We start from the raw sequence: 27,989 nt of genomic DNA on the forward strand, positions 1-27,989 counted from the left end.
CCAATTTATGTAAAAATCCAAGTCATCCCAAAGAGTTTAGATACTTTCTCTTGCAACTGTAGTTCTCATATTCCTGGAACGGCTCCATTAGAAAATGCAAAAAAAAAAAAAAAAAAAAAAAAACATTTAACCATTTGAAGCAGAGTAAACACTGTAAGAAACCTCTCAAAAGAAGATTTTCAGATTTTCTGAAAAGTGTTTAATGGTTTTTTGGGACACAAACCTAATTTGGAACCATTCATCACATTTCCACCACCAAAAAAAAAGTTCTGTAATCCGGAACACATTTGTTCACAGTGGGAACCAAAGAACCCTAGGTTCTTCAGTATGAACCATCGCTTTACCATCTCTTTACCATTGCTGTACTAAGCCCTCTGTTGATAACGTATGATGTGACGTTTTGACATTTCCACTAAAACTGATGGAATCACACACTGGTTCGCTGAAAAGCACCACTGTTCATATAAGCCCAAATAGAAATTTTTCCAGGAAGACTCCAAAGTCAAAGTTGCAACAATAACAGCTTTTATTTTAATAGTATTAACAATGTATTAGATAACAATTTATATAAAGTTGGGTTTTGGCATAGGCCCGGTCATCGGCCCAGGTACGCAGCATCTGGACCCTCAGAGATCCTGCCATATGTAGGAGGCAGAGGGCGGAGCCAATTACCAGGCAGCCGGCGGGACCAAACTGGCGGCGGTGGGGAGGAAGGAGAAGAAACTAAACAGCGCCTGAAAGCAGAAAAGGGCATATAAGCAGAGGTCTTATCAAGACAGGTGGAAGCTGGTGATTGGTTGAGATACGAGTGACGAGCACTGGAGTTTCCTGCTAGAACTAGAGCTGAAGCTTATAGCTCTTTAATTGTTTAATGGTTTTAAATTGGTCAAGATTAGTAAGTGTGACCCTTTGAAAGACATTGTCTGAATGTGTGAATCAAAAGGTTAAACTGCAATGGAACTCCATCTAGTACTGCTAAAGAGAGAAAGAGACAAAGAAGGAAAGAGAAGCCAATCATTATTCCTGATATGAACTTTTGGAATCCAATCACATAAAACTTTCAAATTCTTTTGTAAACTTTCTGCTCCATCAAATGTGGATGAGATCCACGACTCTGATCAACTCCAAATAGGGTTTGAGTTTTTTTTTCTGATTGGGATCTGAACACGACAGGACTTGGTGATGGCTTCACATGTTTTTTTTTTATGAAGATTAAAAGAGTAAAATCCATCCATGATCTGATGATCATCGAAAATGATTCCCGTTTCCTGGATGGATGTTATGAATATCAGGTGTAACCAGACTCCAAGCACTGAAGAACTCCTTTAAATGCGACGTTCAGCTTTTTCCAGGATTCATGGGAGCAGCATGTAAGAGGAACACTGTGTAAGTGTTTCTGGAATAAAGTCTCTGAAGGCTTTAATTGTTTCTGCTGAAGACGTGCGTGCTGGGATTCGCCTCGCGGCCTCATGTGACAGTAATGGTGTCGTGGAAGCGACGGAGGTGTTGATACAGCACTTAACGTCTGCGAGTAAACAAAATTGCTTGCGAAATGCAAATCGTAATGCGTTTGTTCGCGGCAATCTGGGCTGCTGACACTAGATATGCTACGTGTTGATACTCCAGTTGCAAGTGTGTGATTGTGTGTACACACATATGTGTGTGTGTGAATGCGTTCCCTCAATCTGCTGTAACCCCTTGGAGAAATGGGGAAGCGTATCGTGTGTCAGCTCGGAAATTCTGAACCGTTCTCTCCTTTACAAAACAGAGGATGCTGCTTGCGCCAGCGCGGCTGATCTCATTTAAAACAATTCAGACGAATGAAGTCTCCTCGTTTTTTTCTGCTCTTCTGCCTTCTCTCCCCCTCCTTAATTCTCTCTTCTTCTTCTTTTTTTTTTTTTTTAAGTGTGCTCCACGGCTGACACACAATTCCTCCATTTATATTTTAATTCGAAGCACTCTAGTTAATTATTGCAGCTGGGTTGTAATGACGAACTGCACATTTGCATAGGTCACAATTAAATGAATGATTTTTTTTTTTTTTTTTCCGGGAAATATTCCACCATTGAAGTGTCAACTTTGCTAGGGGTCACAGTAGCTCCAAATGCTCCCCCAACACCCTGTAATGAGTTAATAACTGCTATTAAACTCTAATTAAAAGGCCGACGCTGGGTGAGTGAAACAGTTAATAGTGCAATAGCTCAGATGTTTCTCTTAATGCATAGCAAACGCAGAGATTACCTATTCAAATTAAACCTAGCAGGGTTATTGTGTGCGGGAGCAGGCGCCAGCCTGACACTTTAATTACAGGCACGAGCAAAAGTTGCATTTCGTGAGCCGTGATGTGCTTGGACAGGGCTGCGCCGTATCTCGCAAGCAGTCGTCCCATGAAGCGATCGTTTACACTAATGATACATATGGATCACATCGCGAACTGCGAACATTTGCGAACGACGTAGCGCCGCAGCCGCCGCCTGTGTGTGGTGGTAATGATGGAGCGTCTCGAGTCTTGAGTGTGCTGTGTGAGTGAGTAAGAGTGAGTGTGTTGGAGTGAGTGTGCGAGTAATAGCAAAAAAAAGCAAAAAACACCAACCAAATGCATATACAGTACAGGCCAAAAGTTTGGACACACTTACATTGTAGATTCTCACTGAAGGCATCAAAACTATGAATGAACATGTGGAGTTTTATGTACTTAACAAAAAAAAAAAGAAAATATACATTCTAGTTTCTTCAAAATAGCCACCCTTTGCTCTGATTGCTGCTTTGCACACTCTTGGCATCATTCTCTCAATGAGCTTCAAGAGGTGGCCTCCTGAAATGGTTTTCCAACAGTCTTGAAGGAAGGAAGGAGTTCCCAGAGGTGTTTAGCACTTTTCGGCCCCTTTGCTTCACTCTGGATTGGGTTCAGGTCCGGTGTCGGTGGAGTCCAGCTCATTTTTTGTTAAGTACATAAAACTCCACCTGTGTTCATTCATAGTTCTGATGCCTTCATTGAGAATCTACAATGTAAATAGTCATGAAAATAAAGAAAACGCATTAAAAAAGAGAAGGTGTGTCCAAACTTTTGGCCTGTACTGTACTGTAGGCGAGCTAGCACACTTCAGCACACAGCTCCTCAAAAGAAAAGTTCACTTAATAATGGCCAAGCATGAAAACAAAAACAAAAAAACAGCACAACATGCACAATCATTTGCCAAACTCTAATTTCAAGCTCCCACAAAACTGCATCTGCTGTATTTAAAAAAAGCCCCCCCTACAGAGAAGGATCTATGCATTTGATGAGTCTTGACTCCACCACTATTGGTCTTTGTGATGTATCCAGAGCCACAGTATCCAGAGCAATGTCGGCATACCGCCGAGAAGGACGAACCACATCCAACAGGATTAACTGTGGACGCAGTAAGAGGAAGCTGTTTGAAAAGGAATGTTTGAAATATTCGGGTGCTAACCTGGATTGTGTCCTGTTACCACCAGAACTGTCTGTCGGGGCAATAAATGATTGTGGTCTAAAACCAGGTGTTTCGGTTTCATTGTCCAACCCCTGTATGTGTCTGATGGGTGGAGGAAATTTGTCCTGGACCAGGTTTGACACTCATATGAGGCCAGCGGTCTGTCAGCTTGACTCGAAGTGAATGAGGCGTACTGCACGGACCCTCTCTCTCTCTCTCTCTCTATCTTTCTCCTCTCTCTCTTTCTCCGCCAGTTTACCAACTTTAAGTGGCACCTTGATGCACTGCCGCGATCCCACCACCAGTAAGCAATGATAAGTGGCGGGAAAAGTGACAGTGTCAATAGTCATAATCTTGTTGGGCGGGCGATGAGGAAGCTTACGCGACTTGTCAGCTCAAGGCTCCCCCGATATCCGCTAATAGAATGAAGTGGAAATGTTTTTGAGGAACAGGAAAAAGGGCAGTAAAAAAAAAAGAAACAATCAATAAAGCATTGGAAGCTATTGGAAGCTAAATCTGAAATTGACGTAGAGAATGAACGTATTTGTCTGCTTCTAGACGGCAGACAGATCACTAAGTAAGAGAGAGAGAGAGAAAGAGGGAGAGAGAATGAGAATAAGAGAGAGAGAGGCTAGAGAAGGCCCATTTGTATGTAAATGCAGGATTGATTATATTTATTTGCAGGCTCGTGGCTGGGAGACGAGGGCCCTAGTTTTTAGCTGCAGGGCTAAAACCTGTCTGGAGCGTCTGAAGCAGCCTACTCTATGAACTGCCTAAAAACAGTAGTAAAAACAGTGCAGTAGAGTCGCATCCTACTGACTGTCCAGAATGTTTTCTTCTTAAACTTAAAAAAAAAAAAAATCACTATGAATTTTTTGTGATTAATTGTGTTAATTGTTTGCTGGTTATCCTTTAAATTCCCAGGCCCCAATATGTATTCTTGACTTATGTTCCTTACTCCTATAACTCAACCCCTTAACAGGATTTTAGGATTTATATCTACATAAGCTTTACATAAAAAGGTAAAAAGGTGTCATGTTTGATTAGAAACGTTACTACAAATCTTAATTGTAAAAGAAATTATTAAAAAAATTAAATAAATCAGCTACTGTCAGCAAAAATATAATGAATAACATATATAATATCATAAAATTGGCACTTTCCTAAACTTCATTTTAAAACCTCTATTTATGTGAATGCAATTTTCTTCTGATAACTTCTGATTCTGTATCTACTGTAACTGTAGATTAATTACAGAGCAGTATGGGTAAAACAGATTACAGTGCTGGTGATTCTGTATCTACTGTAACTGTAGATTAATTACAGAGCAGTATGGGTACAACAGATTACAGTGCTGGTGATTCTGTATCTACTGTAACTGTAGATTAATTACAGAATTATTATCAGAATTTTTATTTTTTGCAACTTTAGTTTCGTTATGTCTGTTTATTTTTTTCTGTCTATTTTCAATCATGCAGAATTTGGGTCTGATTCCTGTTACTGATCTGGAATTATTAAGTGGAGTAGACAGAAAACATGCAGCTTCTCCAAATGTCCTGTAGGAGTTTCATAGTGTGAATTATCTGTTTACTGCAGAGAAAAATGGTTTTGTATCAACTACACTTGTATCCTGTATACTGTAGGCCTGTAAATGGGTTGATATAAGTAAAACCTGAAAATTGTGGAGAGTTTGGCAAATTAAAAAAGAAAGTTTTTTAATCTTTAATTATACAATAAAATGTATCTCTTCCAGGCTATTTTGTCCACTTTATGGCTTTATGTATGAAGCCAATGCTACATCTTTTAAATGGGAAGCAACTACATGTCTAGCGCCTCTACTGGCTGGTTGCAGTATGACGTGTAGCTCCGCACATCGCTTTGTGTTTCGATGACAAAACAATTCATTCCAAATATAATATTGACACATTTTTTGTCTTAGATTTTTTTTTATGCTATAAAATTATATTGGAATACTGTAATTTTTTTTTATTAAATAGAGTTGATCTACAATTATACTGTTTATTTCCTGGACAAACTGGGAATCTGCTGTTTTCATTCTCTGTAAGCTCAATGAAGGCAGTCTGAGACATGCTTGATTTGGGAGATAAGTAGGCGAGTCTGACTCTTCTCTGGTCTCTACTGAGCAGACCATAGAGATTTCAAATTCTCAGGCAACTCACTCCACCTTTCTGAAGCTGGAAGTTGATCAGAACTCCTAAAATCCTCAAAACATCTTGAACCAAATGCAGGCCAGTTGTGAATGTATTCAATCCCCCGTGCGAGAGATTGAATGTGTTCTGTATGTCATCTTTTATTAATCATATAGATTTCCCGTGAAATATGGATAAAACTCTGACGGCTGAACCAAAAGGCGATTAATGTGTAACACTTGGATATTAGAAGTGCCTCATTTGAATGCAGGAACCGTCATAAATAACATTTAGTGTGAATGTCCATTAATGGATCAGATGTTTCAGAAGGCCGCTTGCTCTCATAACAATAAAAGTTATTTGTGTGATGCCATAGAAGAACCAGTTTTGGTACTAATGAGAGAAATTTTTTTTATTCACACTCACACACTTTTATAAACAGTTCTGGAAAAAAAAATAGAGACCACTTAAAAAAAGATGAGTTTTTATGTGCAGATTTTACATCTTGAATATAATCAAGAGGAAAATGGATGATCACAAGCTATCAAACCGAACTGAACTGCTAGAATTTTTGCACCAGGAGTAAAGGCGGCATAAAGTTATCCAAAAGCAGTGTGTAAGACTGGTGGAGGAGAAAGTGTGGAGATGCATGAAAATTGAGATTAAAACCAGTATTATTCCACCAAATATTGATTTCTGAACTCTGAAAACTTTATATATATATATATGAACTTGATTTCTTTGTATTATTTGAGGTCTGAAAGCTCTGCATCTTTTTTGTTATTTCAGCCATTTCTCATTTTCTGCAAATAAATGCTCTAAATGACAATATTTTTATTTGGAATTTGGGAGAAATGTTGTCCGTAGTTTATAGAATAAAACAACAATGTTCATTTTACTCAAACATACACCTATAAATAGCAAAATCTGAGAAATATATATATATATATAAATCTGTTGTGAGGACAGTTACACAGACAGTTGTAAGTATATGCTGTAAAATTGTAATGACGTCCGTTTGTAATGAATTGAATGGAATTGAATGGTGAAGCTCGAGCTTTATATATATATTTTTAAATGCTATATTTCCTGTATTTAGTCCTTCCATCAGTCAGTGCCAGCAGCCCTGTCTCCTGCAGCCTATATTTAGCCGCGGTCGTAACCTGTAGACCTCGGTGGCCGTGGAGGCAGCTCGCTCTCTCACTCGCCGCTCTCAGTGTCAGTACTGAAAGCTTGCGCCCAACTGCTCTCCAGAACATTCTAATTACCAGTCCTTCTTTATTATGTATGCCATGTCATTGTGAAAGAGGGGAGAGCGAGGGAGAGGGAGAAAGAGAGCAAGAGAGAGAGAGAGAGAGATGGAAAAAAAAAAAACTTCAAGCAATGTGGACCAATTCCGTAATTTCTTAATCACTTTTTTCGGCAACCTTTCGCATGTGCCGGGGTTAATACCATAAATTGAATGTTACTTTGGTTTCCCTCTAAATAGGCTATCATGCCACTGCTTCGGTGCTTAGCGAAATCTATTATTGTAATTTGCATAGGCCTTTTTAGTGCCCAGATCCTACAAAGGCTAGAAGAACAAAGAGCTCATGAGGGAGAAAATAGGACAGAAATGATCCGGCGTGGGCTTCGTGTGTGACGTCAGCTCCCTAATGAAATCTTTTGACTGAGACCATGGCAAATGGTGGAATTCATATCTGACACTTAATGGTTTGCATAGAAATTAGAAAGCCCCCCTGTCACTTGATGTCCCTGATTAATTTACAGCACTTTTGTTATGTTGGCATCACTGAAAATAAATTGCTGGGTGGAGATAGTAAGGGCTGAAGGGGTGGTGGGTGTTGGGGGATTATGGCGATGGTAGTGCTGGTAGGATTATGGGTTAAAAAAAATGTGCAATTTAAGAAAATCATGCCAAAAAAAAAAAAAAAAAGAGAGAGCGAGAGCAAGAGAGGATTAAATAAAACACCTAATTGCCAGAAAAGTCACCAAGCACGAGGCTGCATGCCATTTGGGAGAGCTGGCCACTTGATTTTCTATGAAAATTAATCGGCTATCAAACAATCTTCGTCTGCCGAGGATGATTATAAAGCAGGGAGAGGGAGAATGCCCTTTGTGTAGGTGAAATGTGTCGGCGACTGTCATCGTAATATACCTCAGTGAAATGAAGGTTAATTCTGATGTACAGCCTGCATGGCAGTCATTATCAGCGAATCATGAAAATAAATTAAGCCACTGAAATAGATACGTCCTCCTCGCGCGCGCGGCGGGGGATCCGGTGAGGGATGGACGGATGAACTTTACAGATTATTATTGGAAAATAGTGCCGAATTCAATTAATGCACCTAAAAGACACCTTTATAGAGGGCAGCCATAATTTAAATGACAGCAGGGTGTAATTTTGCTTGTTATAAGTCAAATTTGCGGAGTTTCATGTTCCACATTTTTCATTTTTTTTCCCCGTATTTCGCCGCCGTTCCTCCCCACTTCTTCTTCTTTTCTTTTTTTCCTTTTTTTTTTGTTCTTCTTCTCTGTCATTAGAATGGCTTGCTGAGAAGAGTGATCTCTCGCCGCGCTTGCCGTTCCGTTCACTCTTAACTGAGACATCCTCGCCGCATCTGTAAAAATGAAAAGCCAAAAAAAAAAGAAAAAAAAAGTGTGTATTAGCAGACCTTTTTTCCCCCTCTTTCTTTTCGTTTTGTATGCACTGTAATCCCCTATGGCAGACTCCACATGTGCTGGTCCCCTTTCAGCCCTAGCAAAATGAAGCAATAGAGGTGTATAAGAAAGTGTGTGTGCGTGTGCATGTGTGCGCTTGCGCGTCGGCCATTATGCAGATCGCCTGCACCACCTCTCTTCTGATTGAGGGCCCGGTAAACGGGGTAGATGGTTAACCTCTGACCTCTTGACAACGCGAGGGAAGAAGAGAGACAGAGAGAGAGAAAGAGACAGAGAGGGAGAGAAAAAGAGAGAGAGAGAGGGGGAAAGGAGCGAGAGAGGAAACCTCAGGCTTAATCCATGCAGGCATCTGACAAGCCCTGGTTAGGCTGGGAGTCCATATCGGACTGACCCCTGCGTGCTGCACCTTTATCTGCTAATCTACACCTCTCTTAACAGCCCTGCTGAATTAACACCCAGGCAGGGTGGAGGGCGTACGATTAACACACACACACACACTCCTGTCCACCTACTACCGCTGGTCCACCCCCCTCCAGCAGGGTAGTAATGGAGATTATATATATATATATATATATATATATATATATATATATATATATATATATATATATATATATATATATATATATATATATATATATATATATATATATATATATATATATATATATATATATATATATATATATATATATATATATACCAGGTGCTAGAAATCAGGCATTCAATCAGATTAGTAAATGGATGATAGACTAATATGATAGAATGATAAAATAAATGATACAGACTCTTCTTTTTTTCTCTTAATACTTCTAAAATCTGAAATCATTTTATTCATTTTTGTGTCTAATAATTACATTTATTTTTTAAATGTGCTTTTATGCAGAATTTGTTGCTCTTTTCCACCTTTTAACATCATTTAAATATGCTGATTATTTTTTACATAGTACAAAATGAATAAATTATTAATTAAATAGAAATGCTCCAAAATGACATGCATAGTGAAATAAGCATGAAGATGTTTTTTTTCTGTTTTCTTTTGTTTCTTTGTTGTTTGTCCTGTTATCCAGTAAAATTACCATGGTAGCAACAAATTATTGTCATTATTGTTTGACTGTGAATGGGAGTCATGTTATTGTGTAAATGGATACAAAACATACATGTGCTCTAATAAAAAAAGGAAACAAATAAATAACCTAAATAGGAAACAACAAAATATTTGTATTTACAAACACACACACAAAATAAACAGATATTTTTTAAACAATTGTTTTCCAAAAATATATGTTCTTTTATCTGTAAATGTTAATTTTACATTTGCAGCAGCATCCACAAAATATTTAGTGTCTAATAGTATAGAATAATATACTTTATCATTTTTAGCATCTATATAGTGTGTATTACATTCATAACATTGTCCATACTATCTAAAGTATAGATAGTGTCATATTAATTCCATAGTATGTATAGTATAGATTGTATACAGGATCATCTGTAGTATCTACAGTAAAATATGCTACATATACTATATTTACAGTATAGATCCATACTCAGTATTATACTATATATAGCATACTATAGATAGCAAGGTCACTAAACATGCAAAACACTTATAAATAGTATTATTAAATTCCAAATATTGGGAAATAAATGTAAAACAGGTCTTTTTTTATTATTAAATTTCCTTTTTTCAACATTTACACATTTGAACAAAATGCTCAAATATTCCTGAAAATATTCTCACTCTAATAATAACACTTTTCAAATTGATTTTTATCTGAAAACTCTATTTATAAGCCGGGAATAAGATCCCACTTCTTCCATGTGTTTTTCATCCCTGTATTTTTTTTCTTCTCCTCCACTCTTCCCAATTCCTACTAATGAAATATCCCCTCAGTATCATTATGGATATTGAACTCATATGTGAGTGGAGGAATTGGGAGCGGATGATCACTCATTGCGGCAGATAGTAAAATCAATAGGCGCAGTGCGAGCGGGAGTCTGTGTGTGTGTGTGTGGTGAGCAGTGTGAGCAGTGTCTCTGAGCAGCCGAGTGTGTAGGAGAAAGACGGGGGAAGAATGAAAACTGAGGGAGTGGGGCCACCTTTTGACAACACCAACGCACAGTCACGCAGACTCCCTCACACGTACACTCACACACACTCTCACACCATCTCTCACATCCGTACGCATGCATACACACACACACATGCATGCACATACACATGCCTGTCTGCATGTACAGCAGTCAGACAGACAGAGGAGGGACGGCTAATTCCAATGAGAGCGAAATCAATCAAGTCTTTTTAATCACCACTCCACTTTTATAGTGTGCTGGTAATGATGAAATTCTACGTAGGGTGATCCCCTAAGAACTAAACACACACACACACACCCCCACATCCCCCCACCCCATCCACCGCTTCTTGTTCAGTACTCCAGGCGACTGCTCAACTCTGATGATTTTCATTTTTCAATTACATTAGCCGGTTAACCAATCAATTGCCAGCCTTATCAATAATTAATGCTGCGACGACTATTAAAAATCCCCAAATACAGACACGTCACATACACTGGCGCGCGACACCAGTTAATGATTTTAGCATTGTGACATCTAAGTAGCTCATTTGCAGATTGGTAACCGGAGCCGGCCGCCAAATATTACATATTATAGTACAAATTACTGTACTGCACTGAAAAGTACTGATGTTAAATTATTAGTATTATTTACTCTATGACTGTAGTATTACATTATGTCTACAACATAACTGCATGATTCTTGTTGTAGGATTTATGGTTAAAGATGTAAAAATGAGTTTCTTTGATTTTACCAAATTGAAAACCTCCGGAGTATACAGTAATCAAGAGGAAGATGGATGATCACAAGCCATCAAACCAAACTGAAGTGCTTGAATTTTTTGTGCCAGGAGTGCAAAAAAGGCAAAAAGTTATTCAAAAGCAGTGTGTAAGACTGGTGGAGGAGAACATGCCAAGTTGCATGAAAACTGTGATAAAAAAAAAAAAATATATATATATATATATATATATATATATATATATATATATATATATATATATATATATATATATATATATATGAACTTGCTTTCTTTTAATTATTTAAGGTCTGAAAGCTCTGCATCTTATTTGTTATTTCAGCCATTTCTTATTTTCTGCAAATAAAAGCTCTGAATGACAGTATTTTTATTTGGAATTTGGGAAAAATGTTGTTCGTAGTTTATAGAATAAAACAACAATGTTCATTTTACTCAAACATATACCTATAAATAGCTAAATTTAGAGAAACTGATTCAGAAACTGAAATGGTCTCTTAATTGTTTCCAGATATATATATAATGCATTATCAACTGTGTTTATAAGACGTTTTATGCCACTACCTTGACAAATCTGCCTTAATAAGCGTCATTTAATCACTTAAATCATTATTATTATTATTATTATTATTATTATTATTATTATTATTATTATTATTATTATTATAAATATTGTAATAGCTTATATAAGTTTATAATGTATTATAAGTTGTTGTTGTACTCTGTAAAAAAAAATAAAAGTGAAAAGTAAAAGTAAAAGACGTCCATTCTGGGAACATTTTGTTAATAACAGATATTTGATTATTTAATAATAATTCATTAATAATAATAAAGCCTAGTAAGCATGCCTATAATGTGTTGTACCTTTTTTGTAAATATGTATAATCATGTTAATAATGCCTTATAAATGCATTATAATGTATTAGGAGTATGTGTATTAAGTCTAATAGATTAAGGCGTTACCTTTTTTTTTTATAATAGCTTTATTATTTATTATTATATATTTTCGCACGGTCATACAGCGAGACAGTGAGACAGGCAGACACATTCCGTCAGGCCCAGTTTTTCTAACCCCCAGCATTGACTGGTGTTGTTGATATTGAGCCGGACACATAGCGAAAGCCTCTTAGTGTGTGTAATAGAGCTGCTCTTGCCACAGGCTGATGAGCAGGAAGGCTTGCTGGGGCTGGAGCGCGCAGGGGTGTTAACGCGTGCGGTTATGGATCGATGTTTTACTCAGCTTCCCCCGGCTCGAGCTGCCGCTCCTCACAGAGCGCGCCTTTTGTGTGGGCTCCAGCCCAGCAGCCGGCAACAAGCTGTTTACACGGGCCTTGAACTGGGCTCCACCTCACAGCGGAGGCGCCTTTGATGCGGCTAATCTACAGCGCTAAACGCTCGCTCTTCGCTCCTCCGCCACGGCGCTTCAGCAACGGGCTGGAGCTCCCTCTGTCATGTGCATTTGTTGTTGTTTTTTTTTGTTCCTCCTTTCTCTCTTTCTCTCTCTCTTTTTTTTATTCTGATGGCGTAGAGTGTCAGGGAGGATCCTTGTGCCCGCCCCCTCCTCAGACTTCATTATTAGCCAGGCTTAATCATTAGCTATTAGCATGGCGCTCATTGAAGCTCCAGCTCCAGCGCTGAGGAAAGACAGGCGGTACAGGGGGCCGTTCAGTGGGTGCAGTGCTGCTGAGCAAACGATTTTTTTAGGTGTGTGTGTGCGTGTGTGTGTGTGTGAGTGAATGAGTGAGTGAGTGAATGAGTGTGAGAGAGAGAGGGAGGTCACATATGAAAAGTGTGTGTGCAGTTTAACAAAGGCTTTCTTTGCTCTGCTCGTCAGTCAAGAAATTGTACCTATACAGTAATTCCTAAAGCACCCATATATTATAATTTTCAACACATCATATTACAATTTTGGACACACTGAAATACCAGTACTGCCTTTTACTGGTTCAGCAAGTTGCAGTTTGGCTAGTCATCTGTTTAATGTTCTTAAACAGATGTTTAACTGGGTTATTAGCATTAGTGTTACAGCTCATGATAAAAAAAAATATTATATATTTAATGTGCTATATAGTATCAGCATTCTAAATCCTGAACAAAAAAAAAAAAAAACTAGAGGAGTCAAAAACATGTCTAGAGGAGTTAAACAGAACATTGTTCTGTTCACACCACAGTTCATTGAAAACATTTAGTTTAAAGTTCAGTACTTCAAGAAAAATACAACAAAAAAACTATAATCTTTTTATTTGATCTACACAAATAGTTGTGCAAGCAGCAGTTTGTTTCAACAAGGATTTTTAACACATAGTAGTGTCCCATGACTTTTGTCATATCCCATGTAAGCTAAAGGATGCACTGCCGGGTTGCACTAACTCGCAGGTTATGACTTTTTGGAGGCTCCTGCATTGAAAATCCAATGAAAATCAAATGGACATTTCTAGTCAGATGCCGCCAGTCACAATCATTACCACCCACTGCCCTGTCCACTGTGAGTAGTAATGCCTTCTATGTGAATTCCATGAGACACATGCAACCCTGTGGATCAAGGAATGACAAATTCTTGCACTAAATAGGAAATATTAGGCCTGGTTCAAACTCACGCAATAATTCGCATTACCATGAGCACGCTGATAAGTGAGTGTTCACTTATACCTAATCACAAGATAGCACCTACCAACGTATACAGATTTTTACAGATAAATGAGTTTTGGCATGTCGGTGTAGTTTTTCCTACAGTAGTTTGTATAACCTGTAATGTATCAAGCAGTAAAATTTTGTCATATTTTATGTAGGGCATTTAATCAACAAAAGGAAAAGTAAACAGGTCACATTTGGCTACAAAACTGAGAAAAAATAAATAAAAATATTAATTAGTGAATTATGAGGAATGCTTTAGGAGTGTTTCATTTTGGGCTATATTTAATGCACTAAATATGTATTACAATTGTTTTTATGTACAAACATGCTTACAGTTATAGTCCTGGTAGTAAATAGTAAAGCAAAAAAAAAAAAACAAGAAAAGAATGTAGGCTAATGAATCTACAAGTATATAAAAAAATTAATTCTACAGCATCAGTATCTCCACCTACAAAATAGAGATTTTTTTCACTTATTACACAGCAGTGGGCAGTGACACTTTGAATGATGACCCTCTCACTAATCGCTGTGGTGACTTGATTGCTTGTTTTGTACCCAGATATCTCTTCGCTAAGCCCCAACCTCTGTACACATGTTCTCCACCCTGTTCTTAACCCATCTGACCCTCCACAAATAAAAAAAAGACACAAAATTCGACCTGACATCTGTTGACAACATTTTAGATTTGTATCTGATCTAAGGAAACATATAAAAGTGACTCAAATCTGATTTAAAACTGATTCAAAATCAGATTTAAAACTAGTGTGAATGTGAACAGCCTTTTTACATTTATAGTGGTCCTAGTTTGGACACATTGTATCTGATTTGTGTCATGTGACTTTCATTATGTCATCAACATCATCATTATTGTAGTGTTATAGTTTTGTGTTGCACTTTTGTTTGTCAGTTATGTTGTTTTTGGTGTTCCATGTTGCACCATGGTTCTGGAGGAATGTAATTTCACTACACTTTGTACCTGTACTCAGATGTAATGACAATAAAAGCCACTTGATTTGACTTGATCATCATTATCTTTAGCCAGCTAGACAGATACAGGTCACACAGGTTAGATTAATGAATGTGAACTAGGGGTGTGACGAGACGAGACATGATATTGGGTTCACGAGAACGAGACGAAACGAGATTTAAAAATTAAATGTTAAAGAAAAAGTCAAAAATGAAAAAAGGCTTGAAAACTAGAGTTTTATTTGACAAAATCATATAACGCAAACCTAACAGACTGGTTTCGCTCACACATTGATTCTATAAGAAATAGAAATGAGAATAAAAAATAAAAATAAAACTTTTATAGGTCTTATATAGTGCATACAATAAGTGCAAACCACAACCAGTCATATTAAGCCTTTGATTTGTGTTTTTTTCTCCTAAATCTCTGGTAATTTAAATATGCATAACCACAACCAGTCATTTTAAGAATTATGTGATTATGCTTGAAGTGCAAACAGGACAGAACATTTTTTAAATACAGTACAGAGCTAAGGGATTAGTACAGCTGTCTATGAAACAGTCACGTGTAGGATTTACTTACAGTATTTATTTATGGTTTGTGTTTTGTTGGTCACTCTGTTACCGTTTATTGTTTCCACTGGAGCCAAAATGCAGCCGGACATACAACTTAAAAGTAGCAGAAGCATCTTCTATGCAAATGCCCGAATTTTCCTCTTCTGCTGAGAGCTGCTCTCACTGCTCAGCCATTATACTCATCATATCCCTATCGCTACTGGGTTGCCAGATCCCTCTTAAAAACTCCACACTTAACTGTTTTTTTTTGCCCCGCGAGACAGGTTTAAGCCTGACGAGAAATATCCACGAGATCTCGTCACACCCCTAATGTGAACCATCAAGATTCAATCCAGATCCAAAAAAAAAAAAATGTATTCATTAATGAGGCTTGTAATGTAAACGTAATGTGCTTAAGAAAAATTTTGGCAGCCAAATTTTGTTGGATGTGTATTTTATTTATACACTCTTACGCTTCAATGCTAATGCTAGCGCTTTAATGCAGATGGCCAGTCTAAAAGAGAGGATAGCAATATAAAGTAATGCTTGTGGTGAGGCCCACAAAGACTGCAGAATGCAGAAGCTCCAGATGTTGGAGACAGTGCTAAAACAGGAGGGTGGACACATTCGAGAGAGAGAGAGAGAGATGGAGGGAGGAGGAGGGAGGAGGAGGGGGGGCTGCAGAAACATCTGTCAGCACTCAGTGTGCTGTGATGAGGAGACGGGCTGGTATGCAGCAGCCCAGCGCAGGAATCAGTGGGGCTGGTGAACTTGGCAGCGCTGCGTTGTTTATTTGGCCTGACCCAGCATTCGACGGGAGGTTACAGCAGCCGCTCACTGAAAGGAGCTTTTGTCCTCCAGCAGAAATCTGTTACAAATATTTACCATGGGGGGAATGCAAAGGCCTGGGCCTCCGCCAGCCAGACAGGGGCTATAAAATTCACTGCACATTCTTGAATTAGTCCCCTTTCAAACGGCACTAAATTTATACTCTCCCGTTATTAATGAGATCACGCTGTCACTGGTTATTAGCCATTTAGGCCGTCAACGTATGGATCTCCAGATCCCTTTCATGTGAGAACGTAGAGAGCCGAGCAATAATTTAACACCGCCATAGAGGAAGCACATATGTGCCTTTCTGTGAAATGTTTTAATGTTTGTTGGCCGTTCGTATGAAGTGAGGCCGCTCCGCTTTGCCTGGGCGTGAGTGTTTAAAATTGAAAACATAAATAAAAGCTTTGTTCCCTTTTTTCCATTGGAGAATAAAAAATTTAGATCACATCTAGAGATGAAGGGCTTAGAGATTTTTATGCAATACATAATTTCCAGTCCACAAAACCAGTCAAAGTCAAATAATTCCAATAATACACACTTACACATAGGGACCCTAAATATGCCCATTTGCAGTTCCAAATTCCAAAAATCATGGGCATTAAAAGGAGTTCATTCAGTGATTAGAGTGGGCATTATTAATTAGTAAGGTCAGTAAGGTTAGTAATGTTGGTTGAATGACCACCACCTTACTGCTCCACAGCTCAATAATGGAGGCTCTATACTCCACTCCAAGATGGCTTGGATTGGTCCAACTTCCTAGAGAATAGTGCATCATGCGTTGTTGTCAACTGGTATTGCTGTTAAAGCTCCTCTAGGATAATGCTAAAAATGATAACATGGGATTATAAAAGTGGGGCATATTTTGATTGAATTTGTCATAAAACTCTCGTAAATGACATCAAATCAGCCTTATACTGACTGTTTTTCTAAAAACATTACTTAGAATGCAGTAAACTTGGGTGTCACATCACATATTCCCAGCTAGAGCATTCCAACCTCTGAGGTAAATTATGAGGCAGCCCAGCCTAAGCCTTCATTAAAGTTAGACAGTAGAGTTAGTTTTGGAAAACGCTGTTAGGCTGTTAGACGGGATTGGTCAGAAAGTGAAGAAGCATACTGAAACGATTGCATTTCTGTGTGGCTTTGACTTTTGCATGATTACAGTTTGAGAGAGGACTGTGGATTTAATCATTGCAGTGGTTTCATCCACCACTCTGATAAATGATTGACAGAACAAGATGGACACTTCTGCCTGTCCTTTTTTTTTTTAGCATACGTGCTTCTTTCAAAACATTTTCAGCGTACAGTAGGTTTTAACAACATCACAATAATAGCAGAAAACGCAAAACGTCCTGCATTCCCTCGTATAATTTAGTGACAGGAAATTTTCCACCAATCTGCCGCCAATCACATCATTCCTCTTTAAGTTCTCGGTTCCTCTGGGCTCACGTTTGGGTCAGTGGGAACAAATGCGCTTTCAAACGCTGCATAATTTCACACAGGGAATGTTTCCCCCTCTTCCCTCCCATCTATATGCGTCCCCCCCTGAAAGATTCCATAGCGTCGTTATAACTTGAATACATCTGCCTTAACCAGGGAGTGCGCGCCTTTTACCCTCGCTGCCGGACCTTGCCAGCAGCCTCTCGCTCACATTGACATGCAACAAAGCTAATGGTGCCCAATACAGGAGGGCCTAATCTTGACTAACTGACAAGATTTAAATTGAGGAGACATCTTCCGCTGATTAGCTCCCACACCCACAATTATCCAACTGGGGTGTCAAGCAAGGTTTAACATCTCCACTGATTCCGCTCTCTGGAGAGATCTGGGAGGAAACGCAGTCGCTTTTAATAACTGCCGCCTCCTCCAGCAGCCTGCTCCCTCTGCTGCACCGTTCCCAGCCATTCAGGCTCCCTTCAAAATTAACCTTTCCAGCGAAAATATAATTTCGCACAAAATGAACCACCGAGCCATTTTTCTCCCTCTCTCTCTCTCTCTCTCTCTCTCTCTCTCTCTCTCTCTCTCTCTCCCTCTCTTTCTCCCTTTCTCTTTTTCTCCATCTCTCTCCCTCTTTTTCTCCTCCGAATAATTTATTCAAATTGCCCGACTCAGAACAGCGGAGCAATCTGCAGCCCCTGAGTGGACCCCCTGAATTCAGATTTTATTCCAGAAAAGGAGGAAAAGAAGGGTAAAAGCAAAAAAAAAAAAAAAGCAAAAAAAAAAGAAAAGTTTATGTACCTGCCCGTCTCCTGACAAATAAGTGACTCTCTCTCTTATTCTCTCTCTCTCTCTCTCTCTCTCGTTCTCTCTTTCCGATTCCTCCAGGTTCCTCCAGGACGTGGCTTGTTCCTGGCACAGCTTGTTAAAATTCAGCTGATCTGAATATTTTTAGTAAATAAGGTTTGATGGGCTCTCGTGTCGAGCAGGACAAGGACACATTCCTGCATGCCCAGTCATACCCTCATTCCCAGCTCCACAGACCTCCCAGAGTCCCTCCGCTTGACCCCGGCCCAGGCCCGGTCGCCAACCGCTGTGTGGGACAGGGTGTGTGACGGACGTCTGGGATAATTCGGAGCTCCGGTTCCTTCTCGGCAAGCTCTCTCAACATCAGCGCGGGTTAAAGCGCCACTCAATCAAGCCCGTTTCCCCCCGCACTAACGAACTGTTTTCCTTTTTCTCCCGATAGTGATGAAACCAGGCCACAAAGCAAAGGCATGAATTATTTACTGTTTAGCTTTACTAATTGATCTGTTTGGGGAGCACTGATAAAAGTGCAGGTGCGTCTCTTAGATCACAACGCTTTCATATGGCATTTATCCACAAGTCACAGTGCAGTCCCACACGGTGCATAATGAACTAAACAAGATCAAATAAATATCACCAGGGACTCAGCAGCTTCCCCTCCCCCTCCCCACAACACACTGACACACACACACATTAACACACACACACGCACGCACATATACACACAAACAGTGGAATTTACCTTGATGTTTTACCACCTCATCACACAACAAAGTTACAGCTGTGGGATTTTTTTTCTCATAATAAATGTTCCGCTTGGAAGAGTGGGTCACTCCGAGTTTGGCCTTTTTTCAGTTTGATGTGCTTTAATGGTGTGAGGAACAAAAATACAAAAGTAGGCTAAATCTACATGTGCATAAATCTCTGCCCTGTTATTGTGAACAAGTGGAGGCTGAGGCTGATTCTGTGTTTCTTTCCTTTCGCACTTCCATAAATGTGTGTGCAGTGTTTATGCGTATACACATATACAGCTCTGGAAAAAAATAAGATACCACCTAAAAATGATGAGTTTTCTAAATGAAAACCTCTGGAATATAATCAAGAGGAAGATGGATCATCACAAGCCATTCTTCTAACTATTTTTGCACCAGGAGTAAAGGCATGAAGTTATCCAAAAGCAGCGTGTAAGACTGGTGGAGGAGAACATGCCAAGATGTATAAAAACTGTGATTTAAAAACAGGGTTATGCCAGTAAATATTGATTTCTGCAATTGTTAAATGTTATGAATTTGAACTTGTTTTCTTTGCATTATTTGAGGTCTGAAAGCTCTGCATCTTTTTTGTCATTTGAGCCATTTCTCATTTTCTGCATATAAGTGATTTGGGAGAAATGTTGTCTGTAGTTTATAGAATAAAACAACAATGTTCATTTTACTCAAACATGTACCTATAAATAGCAAAATCAGAAACTGAAGTGTTCTCTTAATTCTTTCCAGAGCTGTACAGCTGTACAAATCAAAATAATTATGAAAAGTTTTTTGGGAAAACTGTGCTAGTATTAAAATTACATTTTCATATGCTTATAATCTGTGTAAACATTGCAGAAGATTGCGATCTAAAAGATTTAAATACAACACAAAGTGACTTAACTGTTTTTTACCTTTAAATTCTGCACAAACAAAAGGCTAACAAAATTATAATTACTTATTATGTCTAACTTAATTGTTCTGTACTTGTGTTTATCATATTTAGCAATCAGGACAATCATCAAAGATTTATTTTCTAGTCAAATTAGAGAAAAAAAATCGCTAGCTGCTTTTATGGAGTCAGTAGAACACCCCATAGGCAGTGTTTTTAGAATGATCTCCTTTTATAATAGACATCTTCAAAATCTCCAAATGCCTCGAATTCTTTTAAATTGTGTGAACATTGACTTTTTTTTCTTTTTTTTTAACCATTGAAAACTAATCACCAAATTTTCACCTAGAAATACTTAACACTATATATTTTATCTATACAGTATTTACCTAGATTAGGGCAGAAGAAGGGTTTCTAAAATTGTGACCTTTTTCATAAATCAGTATGTTTTAAAATCTTCTTTAATAAGACTTACGAGGAATGTACGTGTGTGAGAGAGAAAAATTGAGAATGTATGATTTGCTCATTGTAAGCTGCTGTTTACACAGCTTAACTGGCATCCTCCAATGTCTGGGTAATGTGTTCCAAGGTCAGGCTTTAAGCCGTCTCTTCCCGATCGGGATATTTTCCACTGTACCAGGCTTTCTGTGCTTTCCGGCTATTAGCACCCATCTCTAAGCCATTCAGCACGTTAATTTCAGAGGGAGGGGAGGAAGCTGAGATATGAGTTTCTCTTTAGCGGTGCAACACCAAGGGGGGATTAATATGAAATAGGATACATTTCACTGCGGTAAGACAAGGTCTTAAAGAAGGAGGATGAGGGAAATTATGTATCGAGATATTCATCTCTGCTTGCTCACGGATGAAAAATACTGCGCCCAAGGAAGCAGGCCCTGCTTTTCCAGATGTGCTCTCCACTGTTTTAAAACATTAATAACTTGATCGATTTAACCTACTTTGTATTCATTAACCAGTTTACAATCCATAATTGTGTCAGTAATAAGCTGAGAGAGAAGCAGCAGATGAGCAAAATGAATTCTATCTGCTTATCTTGCTAATATGTCAATCTCCGTTCTTTAAAAAAATGAAGAGGAAACTCATTAATGCTTAACATCTCAGATGTTTAAATGTCTTTTGCATATGTTCACGTGTTCTCCTGCTGTGCCTGAACTCTAATCCCAAGAAATGTTTCTAATTGATCAAGCCATATGGCTAAAAAGCAAGATCTTGTCTCTTAATTTAGCACGGAATTCAGTCTTCAGCTCACGTGATTACTGAATGTTTTAACCTCTTATGCTCTATGACTTTTATTAAACCCTAAGAAAAAAAAGACTATTTTGTAATTATATGCAAACCCATGCAAATCGACTGAGTTATACCCGCGAGGAAAAAAGTCTAGGTTTTAAAACCTAGGTTTAGAGTAACAGACATGATTCAAAAATCACAAGAAACAGCAAGACTTACTCACAGCCATCTCATTACATTAACCATTTACTCTCAAACGGCATGACTAAACTGGAGAAAATAAGTCCTGAGCCAAAACATACAAATAAATACATAAAATAACACAGTCTGGTCTATTTTTTATACATAATGTGCACCAGATTATAAGGAACATTTTAAGCGACACTAGTAAGGAACAGTGGTGTCACCATGTTTCCCTTCTAACTCAGCAGGTCTCGCCTCTAGGTGGTGGTGGTCGTGGGGGGTAACTAAGTGAAGTTAAGCTAAGTTAAGTAAATAAAATGTTTAATTCTTGAAAAAAAAACTTTTTTTAGAGTCAAACGAGCACTGGATGTTAATTTACACAGATTTCTCTCCTGAAAAATGTTTATTTGTTTGAGTAAAACGCTTCTTTTTATTTACAGTAAGCTTAGATTTACAGATTTCCACTGGAAATCTAAGGCTGGGTGCTCCGGCATTAGAATAAGCGATTAACTAGTATTGCTAGTAAATGCCGCTGGTGATCCAGGACGATATTGGGTAGTGCGTTGTTCCACTTAGCTTGTTTTAACGCGGTAAACACGCAGACTACAGTCCGATGTACTCACCTGAGAATAGCGAAAGAGCTAGAACTTAACACAGTTAGCGGCTAATGCTAATGCTGCTCCAGCAGTGCTAGCTGGGGTTAGTAGGGTGATAATACTAACCTCTGAACTGCGAAAGAACTAGTGCTTAGCAGTTAATGCTAATACTGCTAATACAGTCTCGGTGCTGGAGAACTAAACTGAAACTCCTCTATACTCCTGTGTGACTTTACTGCTCCTTAGAACCTGACTGGTAAAATTCATACACAAGGCAAACCGAGATATAAGGTGCACTGACGTTTGTATTTTTTTTTTGAAAATGAAAGAATTTTAAGTGTGCAGTATTTATGTTTACTTGCAACTGCATTTTTGATATGTGATATTATTATATATTTTTTTCAAACAAAAACATTCTTCAAACATTATTTCAAAGAGAAATATTTTTAACCCTTGTGTGGTGTTCGGGTCTGTGGGACCCGTTTTCATTTTTCATCAAATTATACAAAAAAATATTTTTTCTAACTCAAACTCTTTCTAACATTTTTTGTGAAAAACATATATCAAAACTCATTTTCGATAAACACACACTGTACACCACCCCCCCCCCAACCACATTTATATTACATACAGTGTTTTTGGCCAAGGGCTAATAAACATTGCTTCATTTGTAAATTTGAAACTAAACAAATTTTCGACTCATATCTTGAGTTTAATTCATTTTCTTTTACATTTTATTAAAAAACTAATAAAAAAAAAGAGTAGCACTTTTTGAAAGAAATGTTACACAAGAAAGGTAAAGGGCAAATATTAACCATGTAAGCTGTTTATATTGCTTGCAATTTAGGTGAAGCAACATGTGTAAAGCATTTTAATGTAAAATTGCTTAATTGTGCTGAAATAAATACAAGTAACAAAAAATATGAACACCACACAAGGGTTAAATCATGTGCCAAACCCTCGGCACAGCGCTGTATATACTTTTTGCATTTGTAAATTGTATTAGATCGGCTTATCCCTCCCACCCCAAATTTAGATTTGGAGCGCAGCCTCCTTGCCTTTGACAACTGTCTCTTTATCTGGCAGGGAAGAGGAGTGGGCTTAGCTGCCGTGCGTTCACCAAATATAGTAATCTGTGTTAGCGTGTGGTGATATAACCAGCACAATAGACTGTCATAATTATAGCCCCATCCTGATATTAAACCAGACAGATCTATTTCCAAAGCCGAAACCCGAGCTTAAACAAACCCTGGCTGTCAGTTGCGGGGCCGTTCTTATTTTTTTTTGCGAAGTTCAGCGCATCTGCATATGCATTATTTATGGAAGAAATAAGTCACTTAAGCAGTTTAACCCAGGCATGCGACCAGATATTAGCAGGAGACAGGCTTCTCATCAGAGGCCACTGTTTGAAGTCTAACTAACACGTATGAATGGGCCCTAGGTAGCTGCGTCTGTCTCATGAAACTTATTTCTTTTTTTTTTTGGCTGGAACAAAGAACTCAGTGTTAGCAGCTATCATTTGGCATCTCTGTCTCTCCCTCTCTCTCTTTCTCTCTCTGTCTTTTGCTGTCTCTCTCTCTCTCTCTCTTTCTTTTCCTCAGCAGTCTAAGTTCTGTTTCAGATCACCTGCTTTACTCTGCTGACGGACAGTACAGATGATAGATGGCAAACGAGTGGAAAAAAAAGCAAGGGATTGTTGACCCAGCCTGTGTTAACGAACATTTTTTATGCTTAGAGGCACGTCTGTGTGTGTTCACGTTTGTGTGTGTGTGTGTGTGATTATCCTGCCTCTTCACAAGGATTTATTCCATTCATAATAGATTTGCGGAAACTCTGGCTTGCGTCTTTTCTGACAGTTTTAGGTTCTTTTCCCCTCTTCTCTCACTGAAATGGCCTTAATTTTTTTTTCTCCGACTCCACAGGCTTCTATCCCACATCCTTTTCACGCTGTCACTGTTGCAAGGAGCTCGGAAAACATGATGGATTTTGCTAGCTAGCGACACAAATGCTAATGCATTCTGATCCCGTCAGTTTTATTCATATCCCGACTGGCATTGTTTATGGAATAGATCACAGTTTCTGCGAGCTCAATACTTGATTTCCTCATAAGAGAAAAATCTGATGAAGAGGGTGGAGATCGGGGATTTTCTTTTCTTCAGTGTGTGAGCGCTAGAGAGAGTTAGAAAGCCTGGGTTAGTTACGTGCTAACTACTGAAATGGGATACAGCCTGTTCTGCCTACGTATTCATTGTTTCTTCTGATACCAAGGAATATTAATATAGTTTATCCTGCTTTGGGTGCACTTTTACAGCATTTTAGGGCCACTCTTACAGACAAAAATACAGTTCTAGTAATAATACGGGATTAAAGTCGTAATATTACGAGAATAAAGTCTTAATATCATGAGATTAAATTTGTAATAGTAGAATAATAAAGTCATAATATTATAAGATTACTGTTCGGTACCGGTAGTGACGCCACCATGAAAGAATCTGCACACTGTATTATTTAACTGTAACAACAGAGCATTAATAGCAGCAGGTTATAAATGCAGATACTGATGGTAATCACAGCAGCCCTGTAACAGATCAGAGCTTCTAAAACTACAACCCAAGTAATTAATGTTTTTTTTTCCCTCAAAACAATACAACTTTATTACCGTAATGTTATGACTTTAATCTAATTATATTATGAATTAATTCTCATTATATTACATCTTTAATCTAGCAATATAACGATTTTATTCTCGTAATATTCCGACTTTAATCTCGTAATATTATGACTTTATTTTCATAATATTATGACTTTTCTTGGAGTGAATTGTTTAAGTGTCCTTAAAATGCTGTCGTAGTTCACTAATTGTCTCTTCGATTCTAATAGATTTTGGAGTATTGCTAATTGCATTCAGTAACAACTCCCCCAACTCCACAGGGGATTTAACCTGCGTTAGTTAGCTGCTAGAAGTACAGAAATAGCATAAAGCCTGTTCTAGCCAAAACGAGTATATAGACTAAAGTCTTAAGACACTTTCAGTTTATCTTGCTTTTGTTGTGGTAAAACTGGATTTTGTCCAGGGAAGACTTTCCACTACATTGGTTGATGATCACCCTTCTATTCCTCCACAACTCCTCTGATCCTGTCAGTTTTATAATCATATCATGACTGGTATTGTGTCTGGAATAGATGACGATGTCTTTAAGCTCAATACTTTATTTCCTCATAAGAGAAAACTTTACGTGAGGATGTCTTCAGTCTACTTGTGGAATTTATGTCACTTCTATTTACTGCAGTCCATTGAAATAGGCAAAGTCCTGTCCCATGACTTTTGGCATGTCAATGTAATTCACAGATCTTTCTTCGCGAATCAGAGACTCCTAACACATAAAGTGAGGCTCATCTACAGTGTTATGAATGTTCCTTCTTCCTAAACGTATTATCATACCCTCACTGTTATCTTTATCTTAGCTTGGTAGCTTCACGCCCGTAAGCGAAGCAGTGCAAAACAGAGCAGCGTAGCTGCATCAGGTGGCAGGCCCCGGCACCCCACAGCCAACACTGCCACTTAGCCCTGCTTATTTGGATGCACTCGAGGACACAATGGAAGTGCATTACTCGCCCTCCAGCCTCGCAGCAGCTGTAATTTCATAGCAGTTACTGCATGCATCCTACTTGACACACAATTCGCTCTCTCCGGGAGGAGAGCCAAATAATGGGATTTAGCCCGGCTGCTAGAGCGAGCATGCCACCGCTCCCCTAATTACCCTATCCAGACATGAGCCCTTGCACTGTCAGCCCCGCATCAGCCCACATCAGCGCCTAACGTCCTACTCCACCACTGAGAGGTCAAATCTGTTTTTTCGGAGCAAAATGGATTAATGGCTTGATATTTCCGAGCCCCCTTCTGTTGCTTTTTTTGGCAACTTTAGGCTGGACTGTAAGTCATTTCCCTCACCGCCCCTCCCTGGTTGTGGATACCGCAGAACCGCGTGTCACTATAGGACACATGCAGTTAATGGTATGGAAAGAGATGGACCATGAGCTGGTGTGTAAATAATAAAAAAGGACTGTTTTTTTCTGACTTTATAGCTGCGCTATTTCTAGCTGCAGATGTTCTTGTCTCTGTCATACAGTGCGTCATACCTTTACATTCTTCCATCCTGCGCCTCCTCTCTCCAGCATGAGGCAGCTAAAATGCCACTATTACTGTACTGTACAGCTCTGAAAAAATAAAAAAATAAAGAGAACACTTTAGTTTCTGAATCAGTTTCTCTGATTTTGCTATTTATATGTATATGTTTGAGTTAAATCAACATTGTTGTTTTATTCTATAAACTACAGACAACTTTTCTCCCAAATTCCATAATAAAAATAAATATAACATTTAGAGCATTTATTTGCAGAAAATAAGAAAATGGCGGAAATAACAAAAAAGATGCAGAGCTTTCAGACCTCAAATAATGCAACGAATTCAGAAATCAATATTTGGTGGAATAACCCTGGTGTTTTTTTTTTAAATCAAAGTTTTCATGCATCTTGGCATGTTCTCTCCTCCACCAGTCTTACACACTGCTTTTGGATAACTTTATGCCTTTACTCCTGGTGCAAAATTTCAAGCAGTTCAGCTTGGTTTGATGGCTTGTGATCATCTATCTTCGTCTTGATTATATTCCAGAGGTTTTCAATTTGGTAAAATCAAAGAAATTCATTTTTCAATTTTTAAGTTGTCTCTTTTTTTCAGAGCTGTATATGTTTAAAGAGAACAAGTTTAGAGAGTTAAAGTAATGTGCAACACCAAATCAGATTTTTTTACATGTTAAACCATCATTTAGTCATATGCAAATTACAAATGCCAATTAAAGCATTTGTTACAGGTCCCAGACTTGAGACCCATGAACAGATATATGCCTGAAAAACAGGTTTAAAAGCATGAGACAGAAACCATTTTTTTTTTTTCATAAAGAAATCTCTTTTATATATTCTGGTTTTGGTTCATTACAAATCTATATTGAAAATATACAAATGTAGGTGCAAGTCCATAAATATATATATATATATATATATATATATATATATATATATATATATATATATATATATATATATATATATATATACAGAATTTTTTTTTTTTATCTCTGACACTTTCTTTAGCATATGTTTAGCCTAATAGAGTACTATAAATGTATTACTATATTACTATAAACAATAGTAATTTACCCAATATTTTTACATATATATTTGATTATATTCATTACTCAGTGCTCGCCAAAGACCAACATTCAGAGCAGGTTCGCTTGCAAACTTATACACATTAAACTGAACAGGGAGATAAACAAAACAAATGCTAAAGCTGCTAACTGCTAGTACTGTAACACACCCCTCTTAGAACAGCCATTTTCTAAAAAAAAAAAAAAAAAAAAAACACGTCAATATCCAGTTAAATGGGCAAAATATACTTGTAAAAGAATACAATACTACATAGAAACATAAAAAACACTTTCATAGCAGCTTAGAACATCTCATATTTAAATATTTTTAACATAACTCGAACACAACTGATTAAAACAATACACAATGCATCCGCCATTTTAACCAAATAATAAACATTTAATTGATTCACATTTCAGCCTAGGTGACTAAACATGGACTGGTATAATATATTAACTAGTTTAAAGTGATTTTTGTGCATTTTTAGCACAGAACTCACCTGAAAAACAGGTTTAAAAGCATGTTAGCTTTCTCAAGTATCTCTGAGAGGGGTCTGAGAGGGGAATTCAAGGCTACTACAGCTAGTCACAGTCAGTCACAGCAACAGCCAGCGCTCCACCGCCATCTACTGGCAGCAGCAGGATATAGCAGGTGTACTTGCCTTTGAAACATTAGGATTAAAGTACATGAAAAGAGTTACATGGTAGATTTAATTAAATAAATATAAAAAATAAATTTAATTATTAAAACAAACATGACCACACTTTGT

At 38.0% G+C, this 27,989-nt stretch overlaps 1 long non-coding RNA gene across 1 annotated transcript; it reads right to left on the reverse strand.

Annotated features, from left to right (window-relative positions):
• Positions 1-502: 502 nt before the first annotated feature.
• Positions 503-27,843, reverse strand: LOC111192869 (uncharacterized). The gene is made up of 3 exons (XR_007433070.1): positions 27,720-27,843; positions 26,153-26,230; positions 503-734 (listed from the first exon to the last, which is right to left on the reverse strand). It is a non-coding gene; the product is annotated as an uncharacterized LOC111192869 (long non-coding RNA).
• Positions 27,844-27,989: the final 146 nt, after the last annotated feature.

Source organism: Astyanax mexicanus, chromosome 2 (assembly GCF_023375975.1).
Source record: "Astyanax mexicanus isolate ESR-SI-001 chromosome 2, AstMex3_surface, whole genome shotgun sequence".
NCBI lineage: Eukaryota > Metazoa > Chordata > Actinopteri > Characiformes > Acestrorhamphidae > Astyanax > Astyanax mexicanus.